This window comes from Rhineura floridana, chromosome 1 (genome assembly GCF_030035675.1).
Source record: "Rhineura floridana isolate rRhiFlo1 chromosome 1, rRhiFlo1.hap2, whole genome shotgun sequence".
NCBI classification, from domain to species: Eukaryota; Metazoa; Chordata; class Lepidosauria; order Squamata; family Rhineuridae; genus Rhineura; species Rhineura floridana.
The window spans coordinates 148,567,014-148,588,885 of NC_084480.1; the positions used below are offsets into that span (position 1 = coordinate 148,567,014).

The 21,872-nt window shown below is 40.4% G+C and overlaps 1 protein-coding gene and 1 long non-coding RNA gene across 4 annotated transcripts in view; one reads left to right on the top strand and one right to left on the bottom strand.

The window, feature by feature from the left end:
- Window positions 1-21,872, top strand: part of CASR (calcium sensing receptor) — a 94,411-nt gene that overhangs the window by 7,750 nt on the left and 64,789 nt on the right. The window contains exon 1 of one of the 3 annotated variants that reach the window (XM_061636552.1): window positions 15,138-15,157. The exons of the other annotated variants lie outside the window; for them this stretch is intronic. The gene's annotated coding sequence lies outside the window, so the exon portion shown is untranslated. Of the gene's footprint in view, window positions 1-15,137; window positions 15,158-21,872 lie in introns of those variants that run through there. 3 annotated transcript variants of the gene reach the window in all.
- Window positions 1-21,872, bottom strand: part of LOC133389264 (uncharacterized) — a 45,115-nt gene that overhangs the window by 4,965 nt on the left and 18,278 nt on the right. The gene's annotated exons all lie outside the window — the stretch shown is intronic.

Consider the following 21,872-nt stretch of genomic DNA (forward strand, 5'->3'; position numbering starts at 1 on the left):
CCTTGGACTTTGCTTTGCTTTGCCTTTCAGTTTCAGTTTCAATTGTGGTGTCTACACAGCCAGCAATAAAGAAGCATGTGTGTTCGCCTGCAGTAAGAAGTAAGAAGGTGTTTATTCTGCAGTTATTATGAGTAGAGCAGGATTGGGTGCTTATTGCTAAAGGGTGAAATAGAGAGAAATATCTGAAAAAATGGCTATCCTTTACTCTTTTAAAGCACACACTATATTCACAATTATTTGTTGTTGTTATGTGTCTTCAAGCTGATTACAACTGATGGCGACCCTATGAATCAGTGACCTCCAAGAGCATCTGTCATGAACCACCCTGTTCAGATCTTTAAGTTCAGGTCTGTGGCTTCCTTTATGGAATCAATCCATCTCTTGTTTGGCCTTCCTCTTTTTCTATTTCCTTCTGTTTTTCCCAGCATTATTGTCCTTTCTAGTGAATCATGTATTCTCATTATGTGTCCAAAGTAAGATAACCTCAGTTTCATCATTTCAGCTTCTAGTGATAGTTCTGGTTTAATTTGTTCTAACACCCAATAATTTGTCTTTTTCACAGTCCATGGTATCCGCAAAGCTCTCTTCCAACACCACATTTCAGATGAGTTGATTTTTCTCCGCTCTTTTCACTGTCCAACTTTCACATCCATACACAGAGATCAGGAATACCATGGTCTGAATGATCCTGATTTTAGTGTTCAGTGATACATCTTTGCATTTGAGGACCTTTTCTAGTTCTCGCGTAGCTGCCCTCCCTAATCCTAGCCTTCTTCTGATTTCTTGACTATTGTCTCCATTTTGGTACTCACAATCATAGTGACTATTTTCCCTTCTTTTTCTTGATTACTTGATGAGAAAGGATGAAAACAGCCCTAGAGGAATAGCAGTATTGCTGTATAGACTACAGTTGGCTGGCTGAAAACCTAGGCTGTAACTGAGGCCTAATTTCTGATTTTCCCAACATGCGCAGCTCAGTATGAAGCCTTTTCAGGGTTTCTGAAAAATCAATCCAGCAACAAGTAAAAAAAGAACCAATTGCTTTCCACAATTAGTTTCCAACTGCATAGTACATCCTATATATAGCAGCCAGTTAAAAAGTTTTCCCTTAATTGTCCAACAGGAAGGAAGATCTAAAGGGCACAAACAAGACTAGAAGGAGGGACTCTCAAAGAGGAGTTAACAAACACACTCTGTAGTATTTATTTTCTCTCTGCCCCTCCCTAAACTTGTAATATGGACAAGTTTGTTTTTCAGGTGGAATCTAAAACTGAGATACCTAATGCACCATCAAAGCCAAGCTCTGGAGCTCACTATTTACCAATGTAGTTCAGTTCATGAAGAATCAGAACACAGGGACAGACCATAGGTGAAAGGGGACTGTAGCTATAGGCCAAGTCAAAATTTTGAGACTGGTATTCCTGGGAATCTCTCAAAAAAGGGTGATATAATTCAACAGATTAAACTTCATTCATGCATATTAACACATTCTCTGGATGGAGGAGTGCGGGAGAGGGTCACTGCCTTTCCCTTCCCCTGGCCTGGCCCTCATATCCTCTCCCCCATTAAGCGGCGATGGGTGGGATTAGCTTGCATTATATGCCTCTCCCACCAAATGCCCCACCTAGAAATGTGGCTGCCCCACCTAACAAGAAAGGCTGGCTACAGGGCTGCAGAGGACGAGGGGGGAAACATGTGAACCCAAGGCTTGCTTATTGCTTATTACCATTGCAACAGACCAGGACTTACTGTGACATCTCAGTTGGCCGAAAAAGCGCTCAGATAGGGATTAAAGTGGCTTAAAATGCCAACCAGCCCTATGGCTATAATTGCTAGACAATGGGTCACCTTAAATGCTTGTGGCACCAGAAGATTTGGCGGGGGCATGGGGGCAAACCCAATGGCAGGAAAGGAAGACTATTATTCTGTATTAAAAGCAATCTGGTTTTGGTACTTTGCAGATCTAAATGATGCTTCATTTCCTCTAAATTCAATCTAGAGTTCACATCTGTGTGAGAGGGGGAAAACAGGTCCTGTTTGTTTGTGTGTTGATACAAGAAGTCATTTCTTCTTAGAGATGGCAAGAAGGCACATAATGGCCAGAACTCTTCCCAGCTGTGTTTCCTCTGGAATCATTGTAGCAAAATACAATCAGAGAGTTGGAACGTACCATGGAGGAGGTTATCTAATCCATCCCACTGCTCAGTGCCATGTAGGAGGCAACTGCAGCATCCCTGACATACGGCCATCGAGCATCTGCTTAAATACCTCCAGTGAAGGAAAGCCCCCCCACCCCCAAGCTGATGGTTGAACAGCTCTCAAAAAAGGTAAAGGTGTCCCCGCACTTGTAGTGTGAGTCGTTTCCGACTCTTAGGGTGACGTCTTGTGACATTTACTAGGCAGACCGTATATGTGGGGTGGGATTGCCAGTTCCTTCCCTGGCCTTTCTTTACCCCCCAGCATATGCCTGGTACTCATTTTACCAACCACGGATGGATGGAAGGCTGAGTGGACCTCGACCCCTTTTACCGGAGATTCGACTTCCTCCTTCCGTTGGAATCGAACTCTGGCCGTGAGCAGAGCTTCGGCTGCGTTACCGCCGCTTACCACTCTGTGCCACGGAGGATCTGTGTGCCATGGAGGATCTTACTGTTAGGAAATGTTTCCTCATGTTTCGCCTAATATGTTCCCCTGCAATTTCTGCATATTGGTTTTAGTCCTTTTCTTGGGGGAAATAAAAAAGTCTGCTCCATCTCCTCCATGACAACCTTTCAGATATTTGAAGACTGCTATGTCTCCTCTGAAAGTTTCCATTTTCCCAGTAAAACCCACTTGCTCTTCCAGCCATTCATCCCAGGACTTTGTTCCCAGACCCCTGGCTAACCTGGTTGTCCTCCTTGGCACACACTCCAGTTTGTCAGTGTTTTTCTTAAAATATGGCACCCAGAACTAGTCACAACACTCTAGATGCAGCTGATCTGCAACTCCCATCATCCCTGATCATTTGCCATGCTGGCTGCAGGTGGTGGGGGTTGGGATGCAGCAACATCTGCAGAGTACCACAATGCTAACTTTTGAAGGTGAGGATAAAGTACTCTTGTTTTATTTGACCTAGTGGCCTTATTTGACCAGCCATTTATTTCCAGCTAGTGATGACAACATAATTTGCTTCAATCATAGCTTGGCATATGTACATTAGGCAGTGGGGCTAGAAGGGAAGGGTGAAATTGAATCCTGTTAAAACTAATGATGGCACCATTTCCTGGCTCAGTGTATACCTTTATTCCAACATAAAGTGCTTGGCTACATCATGAATCATGTCCCACAGAACTTCTTCTCTCACATAATGTTAAATGAGAATCTGTATATGTGCGGTTTGCATTTAGCAGACCACATACTAAAAGCCAGCTTTGTAGCTGCATGTAAGTTATTTAATGTTAACTCTTTACTCTCAATGAAACTCCCGTTGAATACTGTGAAACTATGCAATTTTTTTAAAAGCTGGCATTTTTTATTAAAAAAAAAAACAAGCCTGTGAGAATGCCCAAGCCGTGACATTGCAGCACTTGTATTTGCACCAGCTTGAATCATGCATGGGGCAGTGAACAAAATTACAATTCCCAAGGGCAGTGCATGTGCGCAGCAAGCATCAACATTATAAGCTGGAAGAGCCCTTTCAGAAAACACATGAACTTTTTCTAAACACTTGCTAAGCTTTTTAGTATCTAGCTTCTTTTCTAAATTGAGGTGAGAGGATCTTGTCAATTCATAACTAAACTGGTGGCAAGAGAAAGAAAGACTCTCATAATTATTAGAAACTAATCATTTCTTCCTTATCTCTGTTCTGCCTTTGTATCTATTTCCCCTCTGTCCATAGTACTGCTGAGAATGAGAGCCTAATAAGGTGTTTTTATCCTAACAGAGAGACTGCTATCCAGACTGCTATATAAAATAATAATCATACATACAAGACATTCTTGCTTGATCACAAAATACAGTCACCCTTCAAATGCCTGCATAGCACCTCTTCCCAGCAACCAGACATGGAGCAAGTAATGGGATATTGCTTTGCTTTTTAAAGCTGCCATCCCTCCTGCCTCCCTCCCACATAGATAGCACTGCTCACCTTCCAAGAGACAGGTGGTCTCAGTAACTAGTTAAAAGATGCTGCAGTGAGTTATTAATTCCAGCTGGGCCAGGAAAGGTGCAGAACCAATCAAAGAGATGGGGAGAAAAATGTGCCATGATGCGTACATTACAAACAGATTGTTAGTAATAAATAATAGTAAAATTTTATTTTTGAGTCGCCTATCTGGCCGAATAAACGGCCACTCTAGGCGACGTACAACAACATAAGAAAATACAATATAAAAACAAGAGGAACACAATAAATAGTTATCTAAATCCCTCTTCCAGTTAAAACAACATTAAAACTAACCCATCCCAGAGATATTGTAGGCCTGCCTGAATAGCCAGGTCTTCAATGCTCGGCGGAAAACTGCCAGGGAGGGGGCATGACGCAGATCGAAAGGAAGGGAATTCCAGAGGGTGGGGGCCACAATCGAAAATGCCCTCTCTCTGGTCCGCACCAGCCTCGCTGTTTTGACCGGCGGGACCGAGAGAAGGTCTTGCGTGGCTGATCTTGTCAGGCGGCATAATTGGTGATGCTGGAGGCACTCCTTCAAATAAACTGGGCCGAGACCGTATAGGGCTTTAAAGGTCAATACCAACACCTTGAATTGGGCCCGGTAAACAACTGGCAGCTAGTGTAGATCTTCTAACACCGGAGTGATGTGATCACGACGGCGGCTGTTCTTAATCAAACGAGCCGCTGCATTCTGTATCAGTTGTAATTTCCAGACCGTGTTCAAGGGTAACCCCACGTAGAGCGCATTACAGTAGTCTAAGCGAGAGGAGACCAGGGCATGTATCACACGTGGGAGCAGATGGAAAAGAAGGTAGGGTTGCAGTCTCCATATCAGATGAAATTGATACCAAGCTGCCCGGCTCACTGCCGAAACCTGAGCCTCCATGGACAGCTGGGAGGCAAGAATGACCCCAAGGCTGCGAACCTTGTCTTTCAGGGGCAGCTGTACCCCATTCAACACCAGGTCTATATCCCCCAACCTTCTCTTGTCTCCCACGAGTAATACCTCGGTCTTATCGGGGTTCAGTTAGGGGGACAGAGGAGTAACTAATTGGCTGAGCTGCACCTGTGGTGCAGTTGTGCTGGTGTAAAGATATGCCAGTGTATTCCTGATGTTATGCTGGCATAGGGCCCCCAGTCAGCACTCTTCTAGAACCACTCAAGCAGGGGATTCATTTGGGATCCTAAGGCTCTCCAGGCAGTTGTCCTTTGAGCATAGGACTGCACCTTAAAATATCAAAACAAAACAGCACAATGGCAAATAACGGCAATAAACTAACAAGATGAAACATATCCAAACACTAAAAACAAAAGAAAGAATAGGTGAAGAAGGGCATGGCCCCATCACAGCAGCAGGAAGAACAAATTAAAGAAGAAAAAAAGTTCCAAGTGACACAAGGAGAGACTAGGTCAGATAAGGACTGATCAATTAAAAAACACCAAAGATGATGGCCCTTCTGCATGGCCACCACCCAATCTAAGGATCAGTTTCCAATAACTGTTGCTTCCCTGATGTTCCTTAAAAAGATACTAGAAGCCATATATCTTTGGATGGTGGTAGATTTCTTCTTGCTTTGAATCAAGAAGTCAAGACAAGAGGTAATTCCTTCAGGTGCAAGATACTGACATGCAGGTGGTGGGAAAATAGCACCGGGCAATCAATAAACGGAGGGAATAATATTGACTAACAAAGGAGTTAAGTGTGAGGAAAGATGTAAAAGATGCAAAAGAAATAGTACGACAAGCATTTTTGGAATAACAGTAGCTAGACCAGCTAACTATGACAAAAGGGCTGACTGAAAAACTCGTTTCCTTCACAATTGTTAATGTTTTACTTTCTTGACTTTTGTGATGTCATCACTTTATGAACTGTGCAGTTGCTATAGAATCCTTCAGTGCACATACATCCTGAAAAATGGAAAAGTGTTTTTAGCCCTTCTTTCTGCATCATTAAGACAATGGCACAAAGACATATTTTGTTTACTTTCTTTTTTAAAAAGTCCCATGGGCTTTGGTAGTTGCTCTTCTCAGTATATTGGTCTCTGGCCCAGGCTACTCTATGCTTGGGTTTTTATGTGGGTGCATTATTAACTGAAAAGCAAATATTTGTAGCGTCTTGAATGAGAAGCTCGGGAAGGGCTGGAGAACACATGTTCAGTACGGACATAGTTAGAAAAGCAGTCTTAGAGCTAACTCCTTTCTGTTCCCCTAATTCCATCTTGCTGCATGTTGTCTTTGTTTCTCTGAGTCGCAACAAGATTTCCTCTTTGCTGACAGTGCAGCCTCAAGCCTGTTATCTGAAAATCAACCTGGGCTTGTTCTGCTTCAGTACAATATCTCCCGCAGTGAGTGATCATTTGAACTCATCTGGGTCTTTTGATACCAGCACAGGTGCAACTCTCATAGTGCTGACATAAGGGGAAAAACTTGCTTTAGTGAAGTGAAGTTTAAAAACATAGGAGCGGATATGGGTAGCAGTCAATTCTTTTAAAAGAATTGCTTTATTTGAACTCAAAGAAGCCAAATGGATTGCTATTTATTAGGATGAAATGCATGTTGATAGTATGCAAAAAAAACTTTATCTTAATACCAATCTTAACCAAACCTCCTTAACGAAAGCTTTATGAGTACAATAAAGAAAAATAATTAATTTTAACACCTGTATTTATTTTATTACATTTGTACCCTGTCTTTCTTTCATCAACGAACCTGAGGCAACATAAATGTGGTTCCCTGGTAGTCTTCTATCCAGGCACTGACCAGAATCAGACCTGCTTAACTTCAGCAAGGAGGTGGCCTCATGTCCCTTCAGACCTTACCCTAGGACTTAATTTACTTATAAAAGTATTTATATACCGCCCTCTCATAAAATATTGGACTGGTGTACAACACTATAAAAACATTAAAAAAAATTAAAAGCAGTACAAAACAATAATTAAAATGTCTGACTTTGATATTGTACAAGTTTCTAAAAGCTTTTCAAGCATATTTGTCCTTTTTCGTTCCTGGTGCCAAGCATGCATGAAAAAGGATAGAAATTGTTTATTCATAATAGTCAGATCCCAGGGTAGTTTTTAAAATCATTCTCTGATCACTGGAATGTTTCTTTCCTCCAATATTTAGCATGCACAAACTGGAAGCCATAGTCATATGAATGAAAGTTGTTCTTTCTGCCTACTTACAGCAACTCTAAAATAAGTCAACAAATATACTTTAGGGTCAGGAGCAAATTAACCTTTAACATCTCATTTATTATTATTATTGTCTTAAGATTGCAATCCTATACAGATACTTAGGAATGGTCTAATCTATTTCAACACACCAACGCAAATGTACCTTAGCTCTAAGACATACACATTATTTTTATCCATGCTATAAAGGTTGCTCTACAGCCTAACACTTTTAAGTATCTGAAAAATATATTCCCATTCTAATTGATTACATACTCTTCATGTAATTCACATAATCATATTTTTAAAAAGATGTTTTTAAAGCTTTTAAAATGTTTTAAATATTTTTTTAAATATATTTTAAAGTCTGCTTTTATGATGTTTTAAAGTGTTTTTAGTGCTTTTGTTTGCCACCCTGGGCTCCTGTTGGGAGGAAGAGCGGGATATAAATCAAATAATAAATAAATAACTATATAAAATATATAAAATAATATGTATTAGTTTATAATTTTCAGTGAAGTTATACTAACATTGATTTCATGATTTAACAAGTTTAACAGTGTAACCTTACAGCTGTTTGACCAGAAGTAAGTCCCACTATGTTGAACTTATGCCTAGACTAATGTACAGGTTGAACTTACTCCTAGGCGAGTGTATATAGAGTCATAACCTTACACAACGCAATACTCAGCACACCTACTAGAGGATAAGCCCCATTGAGCTCAGTGGGACTTACTTCTACGTAAACATCCTTAGGATTTTATTTACTTAAAAGATGTATAGCCCCCCGCTTATCTATGCAACATATAATAAAATACATATTATACAACATATAATAAAATACACTACCAAATATATATACAGAAAGCAATAAAATACTGGTACAAGCTAGGACTGTGGCCTTAAGTATCATTCTTGCTCAGGGTCTTTGCCAATATAGTATAAAAATTACTTTAACAAAGATATAATAAAACTAAGTTCTTTTGAGGTTTAGGAGTGGCTATAATTTGTGCTTCTGTGTTATGTTTTTGTCATCTTTGCTCCACATAACAGTGCATCATTTTTAAAGATTTAGCTAATAGCATGGCCCAAGGATATGGATTGAAGGCACAGGAAGATGCCATCTTCCTGAGGCTAAGCAGCTCTGGTGTGATCAGTGCCTGGATTGATGACTGTCTGGGAATCACAAGCACACTGCTTTGGGTTCCATGACAGAAGAAAGATAGGATACAAGTGTAATAATTTTTGCTTTTTTTCATCATTTTTGCTTTTTTTGTTTTGTTCATTTCTATTACATTTACCACCTTTTACCTAAATGACTCTTATTGTCTTCAATCATTTTTGAAACCTTTACCTTTTATAAAAGCATCTGCACCAGATAATTTTTTTCATGTTCCTTTCAGGCATTTCATTCATTCCCAACTATTTCCAAAATGTCTCTTTTTCTGTAAATAATATGTAATCCTAATGTTATGTAAATGCCTTAAATGTCTATTATCCAGATGATAGTAAAATTAATATCTAGTGGTGGTGATTCTTCAACTGAAAAATGCCATCAGTGGTTTTGCAAAAGTTGATTGCGGGATATTAACATTTATCTGCAACTCCAGTTTTCAGCCCAGAAGGTTCCCAGCGCAGTTTATATAAGATCAGCAACAAATAAGGCAGTCCCTCTTCATACACTTAAAATCGAATGAACAGGACACAAAGAAGAGGGGGGTGGGGAGGGAAAAGAAAAAAAGGCAAACATAGGGATGGAATGATCTGTCCATTTCAGTTCTCTCAGTTTCTCATTTTACCAATCTTATATTCCGTTCTCCACATTTCTGCAGCAATTTGCGATTTTTGTTTTAAAATCCTCATAAAAATTCATCAGCATTTTAGTGCCAATTTCTCCTAATAAATACATTTTTGTAGGTAGTTTTGACTAATGTACATATTTTTGCAAGCAATTTCTCCTAATAGAATGCATTTTTGTATGTTGTTTTCACCAATATATTAAATTCATTTCCCCCTATTATATGCATCTTTGTAACCATTGTTTGGCTGGACCACTGTACTGAAAAATGCAGATAAGCATGAATTTTGAAGGATGGCTGTTTCGGTTTTCATAGTGTTTCGGAAAGTGCAGATTTGATAAATTCGGCTTTAAATGTGAACTGAATCAAAATTCTTTCCCATCCCGAAACTTAGATACCAGTTCTTACATAGTTTCTTAATTACCAGCTTGAATGGAAACGGCTTAGAAAGGAGAGGCTCAGAAAGCAGCTGGTCTCTCAGACTAGCAGATGGAGGGGGCCTACATTCTCATCCCTCTGCTGAAATATTTACAATGCAATCCTACACCTATTTGAGTTGGGGGCTGAGGCGAAGTGGTTTAAAATGGTGTCTAATGTAAGCTTTTAGAACTGTCCCTTACTTTATTTTTGGTCTAAATTAGCAATTCCCAAACTAGGCATGGTAGAAAAGCACACAGACCTCTTATTTGTTTTAATTCTTCTTTATTACTTCCAAATAATCAGACCAAACTGAGAGTACAGCACACTCATGCATGTTTACTCAGAAATAAACCCCACTGTGAATGGGGCTTACTCCCTGGTTAATGAGTTTAGGATTGCAAACTTCATGTTCGTGATTTTAAGAAGAATGACACTTGAATTTTCCAATGTGTACATTAGGATGTTTGTTTAAAAATGTGCCTTTGGCACTAATCTTAAGAGTTTTTGAGCATTTATAAAATGTGACTAGGGTTGCCAGGTCTCTGGTTTTCACCCAGAGACTTTGGATTTTGGGGATCGTCTCCAGGTAAATCATCTTAATCTCTGGACTCTCAGCTTTCGTTTTTTTTAAAAAAAAGTTTCTAGGTGGTCTGGTTCACGAGATATACACCAAAACGTCAGCCACCCCCCCTGCAGCTTCTGTTACTACCCCTTCAGGTTTGTAGCCAGTAAGTGAAGTCAGGGTTGTGATTGCCAAGGGACTTGTTGACCTTCAGGTAGTAGCTAGACCCAAGAAAACTGTTTTCCCCCCTGCTTATTTGAAAATCTCATAAATTCAGTAAGTATATAGCTTTCAGCCTTTTTCTCTCTTGTGTGCAGGAGTCAAATGAGTTTAAATTTTCCTGGGCTGCTGAAGAGGGCAGTGTTTTGAAAACCTTCCCAATATGAAGCTTTAATCCAATACTCGCTTTTCTGAGAGTAAACCTCCAGTGCCACATATCCCACATATCCAGAATAAGCCCCATTGAATTAAAGAGGACTTACTCTTGAGTAGATGTGGTTAAGATTGTGCAGCAAATTAATGGGACTTTTGAGTGAACGTAGCAAAGAATTGTGTTTGTGTTGTAAATCTTTCTCTCTCCTTCCAATCCTATTTTTAAAGCAATCAGGCAGGAATTACTTAGCTATCACAGCATTTATTATGTAGAAAACTAATACTGATTTACTTTTTAAAAAAACATATGTTCTGCAATGACCAACTGGTTTTGACAATAAACTATTATATGGGGTGTATGTATATTCACATCTCCAGTGTGTGTGTATATGGAGTGTTTTCAACAACCCTGTGAGGTGGGATTGCCAACTAGAAACCAAGGCAGCTCACAATAAGAAATGAATACCTTTAAAATCCAATAACCATAAAAACAAGTATAAACATTTGCAAAACAACTTAATGTGCCATGATTCTGAATTTTGGGTTGGGTGAGTGAAGTTCCTTATCACTAGAGGTTGCAGTCCTGTATATGCTTCCCTGTTTAAGTAAGCCCTATTGAATACATTGGGACTTGCTTCTGAGTAAACAAACATAGGATTGCACTATAAATATCCTTACAGATTGTGTACACCTTTGACATATAAATATATATACAGTATAAATATAAATATTCATACTATGTCCCAATAAGTATCTAATTTCACACTATGGTTGTACATTATTATTTCCTCTACATTTTAAGTGTACCCTTCTTCCTTGGCGTGGTCATGGTTCCCTTCTGTTGTTTTCATGCTGAGGGGCAGATTAGGCTGAGAGATGGTGACTAGCCCATGGTCATCCAGTAAACTTTATAGCTCATGTCCATTTAAAAATATTAATTAAAACGATTTACATGCAGGCAAAGTTTATTAACTTGATTACATATTAAGTAGATCCACACAATACAATACATTTAAAGCATATCCAACTTGTATTTAAAGCACATGAGTTCCTCTAAAGAATCCTGGGAAGTACAGTTCCCCCCCCCAGTTATAGTTCCCACCACCCTTAACAAACTACAATTCCCATGATTTTGTGGTGTGATTCATGTGTTTCAAATGTGTGCTGAATGTGCTTTAAATGAATGGTGTGGATCTGCCCTAGGTGTGATTTATTTATTTATTAAATTTATATCCCACCCTTCCTCCCAGGAGGAGCTCAGGGTGACATTCATTAATGAATGGAAAAGAACAATTTTAAAAGATACTTCTTTAAACAGGGCAAGGGTGTAGCTCAGTGGTAGGGCATATGCTTTACATGCAAAGGTCCAAAATCCAATCTCTGGAAAAGTCTATTGCCTGGAATCTTGGAGAACCAAGACTAGTCAATGTCATCAGTACTGAGCTAGATTGTACCAAATGGCCTGAGTTGGTATAAGGCAGATTCCTTTGTTCCTAAAAGTGGAAAGAGACCCAAGGGCCACAGTGACTAGAAAATGTATTTATGTATTTTATCTACAACATTTATATACCGCTTTATTGTAAAACAATCTCAGAGCAGTTTATAGAAGGAATTAAAACAATAAAATTATTGGCAAAAACAGTTAAAGACACATATTTAAAAACATCCAAAATAATAAAACCAACAATGAATTAAAAACAGATAAAAAACATAACTTCCACATACCTGCTAGGCTTGCCTAAACAAAAATATTTTTAGCAGATGCTAAATGAAGTAAATGAAGGTACAATGAAGGTGTCTGTCAGGACCCCACCCGTGGTCACTGCCTTGTCATGGTCCCACCTCAGGGTCCTGGTCTCTTAGCAGTTCTCTCACCAGCTCTAGCAAAGATTTCTGAAGATCCCACTGCTATGCAGCACCACCAGACACTCTCTGTAAACAATATTGCCTTGAGACTGTGCCTTCGTCTCCTCCTGGCTTATTGCTACTTTGTGTCTGGGTGCACTTGCAGGCCACAATCCCCCTGTATCTTTGTGCCTATAAAGAATACAGCCCTGGGTTGCTCTGGATACCTGATGATGTTACACTATCTCTTCAGCGCTGCCACCATTGATACTGTTTCCCAACCATGGTATATGCCCTGCCCACCCTTCTGGTCTGTGTAAACCCAGCCAAGGATCAGGCATTTGGGTAAACCAAGAACTATTTATTTATATACACAGAAAATAACAAGATTACTTAAAGGTTTAGTCAACAAACATGTGGTTTCATAAGATGCGTTACTCTTTGTATTTCTTAGTCATAAATAACCTGCCTCACTACCCGCCTAATCCAATCCATGCAACAACCCTCTCCAAAACCATCCAACCCTCCAAAACCCTCAGAACCAACCAACAAACCCCCTCTCAACTGTCATCCTCTCATTTATACCTTCAGACACTCAAACACTCAGCCAATCATCATACAACACTCATCAACATTCCAACCCATGTACTCCTCCCTCTCACTCAGTCCACTTACCTCATTTACTCTAATAAACCCACACTTACCATATTTACAGTATTATATATACAGGGACATCACAGTGTCTGCCTAATGTCAATAGGCAGGGAGTTCCAAAGCATAGGTGGTGCTACACTAAAGGACTGATTTCTTACAAGAGCAGAACAAATACTATGTGGTTCCCATAACATGGAAAGCACACCTAGAACATGGCTTGGTAGCAAATCAGCAACCAGTGCAGATTCCAGAGCAGAGGTATTATGAGCTGATCGGATCTCGTTCATGCCAGTAATCGTGCCACAGCATTGTGCACTAATTGCAGCTCCTGGGTCAGGTTGTGCTGCATAGGGATTTCTGTGACTTTGGCTGACTGGCTGCCAATATTTTTTTAGTTTGGTTTTTGGTTAAGAATCCTGACTGGTTGTGGGGTGCTGGGTTTTCTGCTTTACTCATAGGAATATTGTTGTGGTTGGTATGCTATTGCATTTAGGAAATCATCACTATCTTTTCTTTTTCTTTTTCTGTTTGCCTTTACCTTTAACCTCACTCCCTTACATCCATAGAAACAACAACAGCGGTTCCATGTGGTCAGCTCAACCCCCTTAAACTCACTGATGATGCACCTTGTTGGTTGCATGACCGTGTGTTTCTTGCCCAGTAGTGGTAAAAGAGAATTCACATCCTGGGAAGTGTGGCTGCAATTGTTGTCCCCAAACTGCTGCCTGTGAAGGTAGGCCAAACCATGTGTGTTTTCTCTCTGTCAACTATTTCTCATTGAAATTGAGTTGGCTGTCAAAGTGTCTTTACAGCAGCCCATAGGGTAGACAGAAAAGGGTAGAGAATCTTCTTACTTACTTCTTACTCATTTCTCAGATCTCTTTATGAAATGAATGGTCAAGTCTGTAAAGAAGTTTGAAGCAGCCATGTTAAAAAGTAGGGGCGGGGCATTCCAGGCCTGCTTGGAATTGGATAGATGGGAGCACTCAGGAGTAAACATGGATGCTCCCAAAGGCTGCAATTCTAAGCACGCTTACTAAGGGACTGTAGAACTTAGTCCCTTTGTAAGCGTGTTTAGAATTGCAGCCTTCAGGGGCATCCAACTTTTCTCCTGAGTGCTCCCATCCAACATCACAACACTAGGCTCCCTTCTTCCTACAGTGACCTTCTGGTGACTGGGCTGGCCTGAGGGCACTAAACCCTTCTTGCGAGAAGCAAATAGGCTAGATTAAGTGTTCCCTACCCAGGTTCCATCTTTTAGCTAAAATTTCTATCTTAATGTCCATTCAGAGAAATGTTTTTGTTTGAATTGTATGCGCCAAGCAATTATGGTTGATGCTTAATGTATCATGCTTAATTATATCACTAGGGCCCGCCCCTGTGACATCTCTCAGGCCTGCCCTGTGATATCACTAGGACCCGCCCCTGAAATCTCAGGGTTTGGGATGCTTCTGACCTGGCAACTATAAATTGCCATTTGCTAAATTGACATCTTAAGACATTTGTAAAATAAAGGGAGAGTTACAGAAGGAATAACCTGAACTGGAAGCACAATTCGTCTTATTATCCAGCAAAATGTTATCCAGCATCACATATTCTAGAGGGTGTGTGTAAAAAGTGCATATTGGAGCACTAGTTTTCTCATTATCTGGCCATATACTGATGTGTTTTGAATGAATGGCAGTGCTCGTCACTTGAATTTCCCTGTGTCACTTTCCTTTCTGCCAAGTAAAATAATCTATTAACTCTGCAATAATGACAATCCATTCAGAGAGCTGAAAGCAAAGTCTTTGGGTTGGGAAGGGGGCGGGAGTAGATTAAAGAAACCCAGAGAGTGAATCATTCATAAACATTTGCAGAGATGATGTGTCTGTCTTGTATTGGCTCTCTTTATAATTTCAGTGGTAATACCCACAGAGGTAGCATCAGTCATCATTAAAAACAAAAATGTACTATTAAGTGCTCAAAGCAGAAAATCTTTTTTGAAGTTCTTTCTCTCTTTACTTTCTTCCTTTTCTTTCCGATGGCTAAAATAGGCATCACAAAGCTGTTTTTTAATCGCACTCCTGCCCCTGCATTTTTCCAACCCAATTAGGCCATTACCAGGACTAAATGAGGCATAGAGCCTCCAAAAGTCACACCGTCGTCCCGGAGATGGAACGTGTGTTGCCGTGGACTTGGCAGGGAGGTGAGCTGGCTGATGCTCATTGAAGGGTAACCCTAGGTATTTGTGCATTCCAGCTTGTGCAGAAAGATCACCTTCACAGCGAGAAAGTATAAAATATAATTTGCTTAAAAAAAAAAACCTTCCAAAAATTATTGTAAGGGACACTATGTGTTTTAAGCAGGGTTGGCCTCATTACTGTTCATTAGTTAGTATCCCAGGTAGAATCAAGTATTAGCTCTAGTTGAAACAGTACTTTGTACAAGTTGCAATTGGGATTAAAGTCACTGCTGCACGGCTTCTGCTTTGCTTTCAGACCTATGTTCTTTTCTACTCAGAGCTGTGGTGGCATCTGCATAGGGGCCATGTAGGGTTGCCAGGTTCTTGGCCTGAGACTGATCCTGTATCTTTAGGAGAAGAGAAAGTCAGCCAAGTGCAGGTGTTTGTGGAACCCTGTAATGAGAAAAACGACAAGGTGAAATTCTCCCTTCCCCCTGCACAACTTTTAAAGATACAGAAGACCTCTTGGTTGCCAGGCTCGGCCTCCAAGAGGTCTTCTGTATCTTTAAAGGTTGTGCAGGGGGAAGGGAGAATTCCACCTTGTGGTTTTTCCCATTACAGAGTTTCAAGAACACCTGCACTTGGCTGACTTTCTCTTCTCCTAAAGATACAGGATCAGTCTCAGGCCATGGACATGGCAATCCTAGTTCTGACATCATCATGCAGGCTAATGATACAAGTTCCAAAGTGTAGGTGCTGCCACACTAAAGGACTGATTTCTTACAAGAGCAGAAGTAGTACTATGTGGCTCCCATAACACGGAAAGCACACCTTGAACATGGCCTGGTAGCAAATCAGCAACCAGTGCAGATTTCAGAGCAGAGATATTATGTACAAGAAGCGTTTAAGTGCCTTCAGGCCAGGCCAGTCACCAGAAGGCCGTTGTAGGAAAAAGAGAGCCTAGTGTTGTGGAGGTGTTAGATGGGAGCACTCAGGAGTAAAGATGGATGCCTCCGAAGGCTGCACAGTTATTAATGAACTAAGCCCTTACTTCTGAGTAGATATGGTTAGGATTGTGCTGTTGGTAAGGCTTGACTAGGAATCCTCTGTAAAGATATCCATATTCAAGCAGGGTTGGCAACCCTCTGCCTGGAATGCCCTGCCTGCCTTTTAACGTGGCTGCTCCAAACTTTCTTACAGACTTCACACTTCACTGCAGAGAGAGGTTTGAGAAATGAGTAAGAGTTAAGATTATCTACCCTTTTCTGCCTACCCTATGGGCTGCTATAAACCCACTTTGACAGCCAATCCAATTCCAGTGAGTAATAACTGACAGAGAGAAAACACACATGGTTTGCTCTACCTTCACAGGCAGTAGCTTGGGAACAACAGCAATTGAAGCCACACTTCCCAGGATGTGAATTCTCTTTTACCACTATAGGGCAAGGAACAAACCGTCATGCAACCAACAAGGTACATCATCAGTGGGTTTAAGGGGGTTGAGCTGACCACATGGAACCACTGTTGTTGCGTCTATGGATATAAAGGAGTGATGTCAGAGGTAAATGAAATGCAAATAGAAAAACAAAAGAAAGTGATGATTTCCTAAATGCAATACCATACTAACCACATCAAGATTCCTATGAGTGAGGTAGAAAACTCAGCATCCCACAATAGTCAGGTTTCCTAACCAAAACTAAAAACATCCTGACAGCCAGCCAGCCTCACAGAAATCTCCATGCAGCACAACCTGACCCAGGGGCTGCAGTTAGTGCAGAATGCTATGGCATGATTGCTGACATGAGTGAAACCCTATCAACACATAATACCTCTGCTTTGAAATCTGCACTGGTTGTCGATTTGCTACCAGGCCAAGTTCAAGGTGTGCTTTCCATGTTAGTGGTTCCACATAGTACTTGTTCTGCTCTTGTAAGAAATCAGTCCTTTAGTGTGGCAGCACCTACGTTTTAGAACTCCCTGCCTATTGACATTAGGCAGATGCCTTCATTGTACTCTTTTCAGCACCTGCTAAAAATATTTTGTTTAGGCAAGCCTACCCAGGCATGTAGAAGCTATTATGTTTTTTATCTGTTTTTAATTCATTGTTGGTTTTATTATTGTGGATGTTTTTAAATATGTCTTTAACTGTTTTTGCCAATAATTGTATTGTTTTAATTCCTTCTATAAACTGCTCTGAGATTTTTTACAAGCAGTATCCAAATGTTGTAGATAAAATAAATAAATAAATTTTCTAGTCACTGTGGCCCTTGGGTCTGCTTCCTCTTTTAGGCACAAAGGAATCTGACTTATACCGACTCAGGCTGTTTGGTACTATCTAGTTCAGTACTGGTGACATTGACTAGCATTGCCTCTCCAGGATTCCAGGCAGTAGTCTTTTCCAGAGATTGGATTTTGGGCCTTTGCATGCAAAGCGTATGCCCTCCCACTGAGCTACAGCCCTTCCCCTGTTTAAAAAGTATCTTTTAAAATTGTTCTTTTCAAGTCACTTATGAATGCACATCATACCTAGGGCAGATCCACACCATTTAAAGCACATTCAACACACATATGAAGCACATGAATCACACCACAGAAACATGGGAACTGTAGTTTGTTAAGGGTGGTGGGAACTATAAATGTGAAGGGGAAGCTACACTTCCCAGGATTCTTTGGGGGAAGTTATGCGCTTTAAATGCAAGTTGAACGTGCTTTAAATAATATTGTGTGGATCTACTTAATAAACTTTGCCTGCATGTAAATCATTTTAATTAATTTTTTAAAATTGACATGAGCTATAAAGTTTACTGGGTAACCACGGGCTACTCACCATCTCTCAGCCTAATCTGCCCCTCAGAGTGAAAACAACAGAAGGAGACCATGACCACCCCAAGGAAGAAGGGCATACTGAAATGTAGATTAAAATATAATAATATACATCCATAGTGTGAAATCAAATACTTATTGCAACATAGTATGAAGAATATTTATATAAGCATGACCATCAAATACATTTATTATTTACACAGCCTGTAAGTATATTTCTAGTGCAATCCTATGCATGTTTACGCAGAAGCAAGTCCCAATGTATTCAATGAGTTTACTCAAACAAGGAAGCATGCACAGAACTGCAGCCTCAAGTGATAAGGAACTTCACTCACCCAACCCAAAATTTAGAATTGTGCCACTTTAAGCTGTTTTGCAAATGTTTATACTTGTTTTTATGGTTATTGGATTTTAAAGGTATTTATTTCTTATTGTGAGCTGCCTTGGTTTCCAGTCGACAATCACACCTCACAGGTTGTTGAAAAGACTCCATATACACACACACTGGAGATGTAAAAATATATACAACCCATGAAATAGTTTATTGTCAAAACCAGTTGGTCATTGCAAAACATTTTAAAAAATAAAAATAAAATCAGTATTATTTTTCTACCAAAAAAGCAGTGACACTTAGGTAAGCCCTGCCTAATTGCTTTAAAAATAGGATTGGAAGGGGAGAGAAAGATTTACAGCACAAACACAGTCCTTTGCTATGGCCACTCAAAAGTCCCATTGATTTACAGCACAATCCTAACCATGTCTACTCAAAAATAAGTCCTATTAACATTGCAGCTTTTCTTCCAGAAAAGTGAGTACAGAAGTAAAGCTTCATATTGGGAAGGTTTTCAAAACAGGCTATGAATTAGAGAAATAAACTGCCCTCTTCAACAGCCCAGGAATATTTAAACAAGTGGCATGTACACTTCTTTTAAATTTCTATTCAATAATGGTTTGAAAGATAAAATTTATAATATGTTGTTTTTGGAAGTACTTTAAAAAACCCTGCATGTACAATTTTTTATAACTGAAATTGTTTGCAGTAAACATTTTCTACCAAGATCCTATTGTGATTTTTTTTGTTCTACATCTCCTGACCTGCACTCAGAGAGAAAGCTATAATCCAGGAAAAGACAAAAGTCTTCTGGCCTTGCAATGGGTTCTAGCTATTGCCTGGAGCTCAACAAATCCCTTGTTGTTCACAACTCTTTCACTTATTGGTTATAAATCTGAAAGGGCGGGGTTAGAGCAACCAGCGACGAGCTGATTTAACAAAAGTTGCTGGGGGCAGCTGACATTTTGGTGTATATTTCGTGAACCAGACCACCTAGAAACTTCTTTTTTTAAAAAATGTAAAGCTGAGAGTCCAGAGATTGCGGTGACTCACCCAGAGACCTGGAGAAGAAGCTCAAAATCAGGAGTCTCTGGGTGAAAACTGGAGACCTGGCAACCCTAACCTGCTGTGTAATATAGTCAGAATAGATTTTTGACATTTCACAATGTTAAATTGAAAATACCCCCATGCCATTCTGATGCTTCCCATAAGCTCATTTCAAAACAAAACCTTACAAAACTTATAGTCCTGAACTCAGAAACGCTTGCTTAACAACCCTCTAAATTTTCATGGTGGTACATAAAACAGTCAGAGATAATTGAGAGTTCAAAGAGTAAAAAGAGAGAGAAAAAACAGGGCCCTTTTGGACATTTTTCTGTCAGAGATCGCATAATTTGTTGAAATTAATTAAAGATCAGCCATGTTCACAGAGTACCTGTAATCCTATTCCTGACCTTGCCCCATACTCTGACCTTCATCTTCTGCAGTTTAAAAGTTTAAAAAATGCCTGGCTGATTTTTAATTAGTTTAAGAAATTTAGCATTGAAGTCAATGATAAGGCCAGACATGCTCAGTAAGAACCAACTGTCAGTGTTCTAAAAGCCAGACTCACAGCTGCTGGGCTTGCCTAATCATGGGGCTACACCCATGCCAGACCTTTATTTCACTTTGGACAGTCATGGCTTCCCCCAAAGAATCCTTGGAAGTGTAGTTTGTGAAGGTGGCTGAGAGGAGACTCCTAGTCCCCTGACAGAGCTCCAGTGGCCAGAATGGTTCAACAGTCAGCAGCTCTGATTGTAGCTCTGTGAGGGGACTAGAGCATCTCCTAGCAACTCTCAGCACCCTTCACTAACTACACTTCCTAGGATTCTTTGGGAGAAGCCATGACTGTCTAAAGTGAAATGGTCTGGTGTGGATGTGGCCAGGGACAGCTTTGGTTTAAATTTGAGTAGGAGGCTACATGTGCCTGCTGTAGAATAAAAAGTTGGGGGAAACCCTGAAAAAGAATGTTACTGTTCACAATGTTTTCCTTTTGGAAAGGAAAGGTGCTTCCCTTCTGCCTAGTGCCCACCCACCCAATCTCTTTCCCTCCCACTTCCTCTCCCTTCCTCCCCCCTCCAATTCCTGCCCTCCTCCTCCCCTCCATGCCCCTCCCCCAGGTTAGTTTCACCTATCTTAAGCATGATTGCACAGGAATAAATCACACTGAACTTAAAAAGCATGCTAATGATCAAACCTTCCCTCTCCTCTCTCCCATCACCTCCCTTTTGCCCCTTCCCCTTCCTTCACCCCTTCCCTCCTTCTGCTCCCCCTTCCTCCTTCCCTTCACTCTTCCCTCCCCCTCCCCCTCCCCCATGGTCCCCTATCCTAGCCATGATTGCACGGGAGTAAATCCCACTGAACTCAATAAGCATGCAAATGATCAGATCTGCCTTTCCCCTTCTTCCTTTCCCCTTCTTCCCCTCTCCTTCTTCCCCTCCCCTCTTCCGTTTTCCTCTTCCCCTGCCCACTCCAGGCCTCCCTCCCCATGGTCAGTTTTGCCTTTCCTAAGGATGATTGCACGGGAGTAAATCCCACTGAACTCAATAAGCATGCAAATGATCAATCCATTCTCAGCAAACTTGCACAGGATCCTCTTTCTTACCTCCCAGATTAAAAAGCAGAGACATTCATTAATAGGCAAAAAACCTTGTGGTTTAAGAACATACCTATAGCCAACAAATATTTCTATCAAGCTTTAAAAAGCAGGGAGATTGGGCAGCTATAGTGAATGCACCAGGGGAGCAGGAAACCTGATCTCCCCTCTGAGATATATTGTACCGCCCTACAAATTTGTACAAATGCAAACACAATTTGGGTTGGTCTTTCACAGTCCAATCCACTTCCTGTGTAGCGTGGAAGAATTTGGTAACATGTACCTCTGAGCATATGGTGAGTGGTGGCAACACCTGCAATCAGCCCAAATTTGCGAATATATGCTTAATAACAAAATAATGAATGACTTTAAGATCAGAGATGTGAGTTGCAGACTTCATGATGAGTACCCTAACTTTGGGTGTGTTTCTGTTGACAGGTATAAGGGGCCTTATTATTTGCTTTTTTCACAAAAGTTACTCAAAGTGACTTACAGAAACATTAAAGTCGAAGTATTATCACAAGACTTGATTATTACAATGCACTCTGTTTAGGTCAACCCTTATGCCTCATCCTATAGCTCCTGCTGCAGCTTGACTGTTGACTGGTTTATTTATTAAATTTATATCCCACCCTTCCTCCTATGAGGAGCCCAGGGCATGATGGGGACAGACTATTGCTAGCATATTACTCCGGTGCTGAAAAGCTTTCAGTGGCTGCTCGTATGTTACTGGGCCAGTTCAAGGTTCTTGTATTAATTTACCTATGCAGCTCCCTCCCAACTGAGATTAGGCAGGCACCCTCTTTGCTGAACTTCAGGCACATGACTTTATTGTTCCAGCAGGCATTTTAAGGTAGTGTTTGGTTTTATGATGCTTTTATTGTTTATTTTACATATGGCTTGTTTTTATGTACACTGTTTAGAATCCACATTATTAAGGGGTATATAAA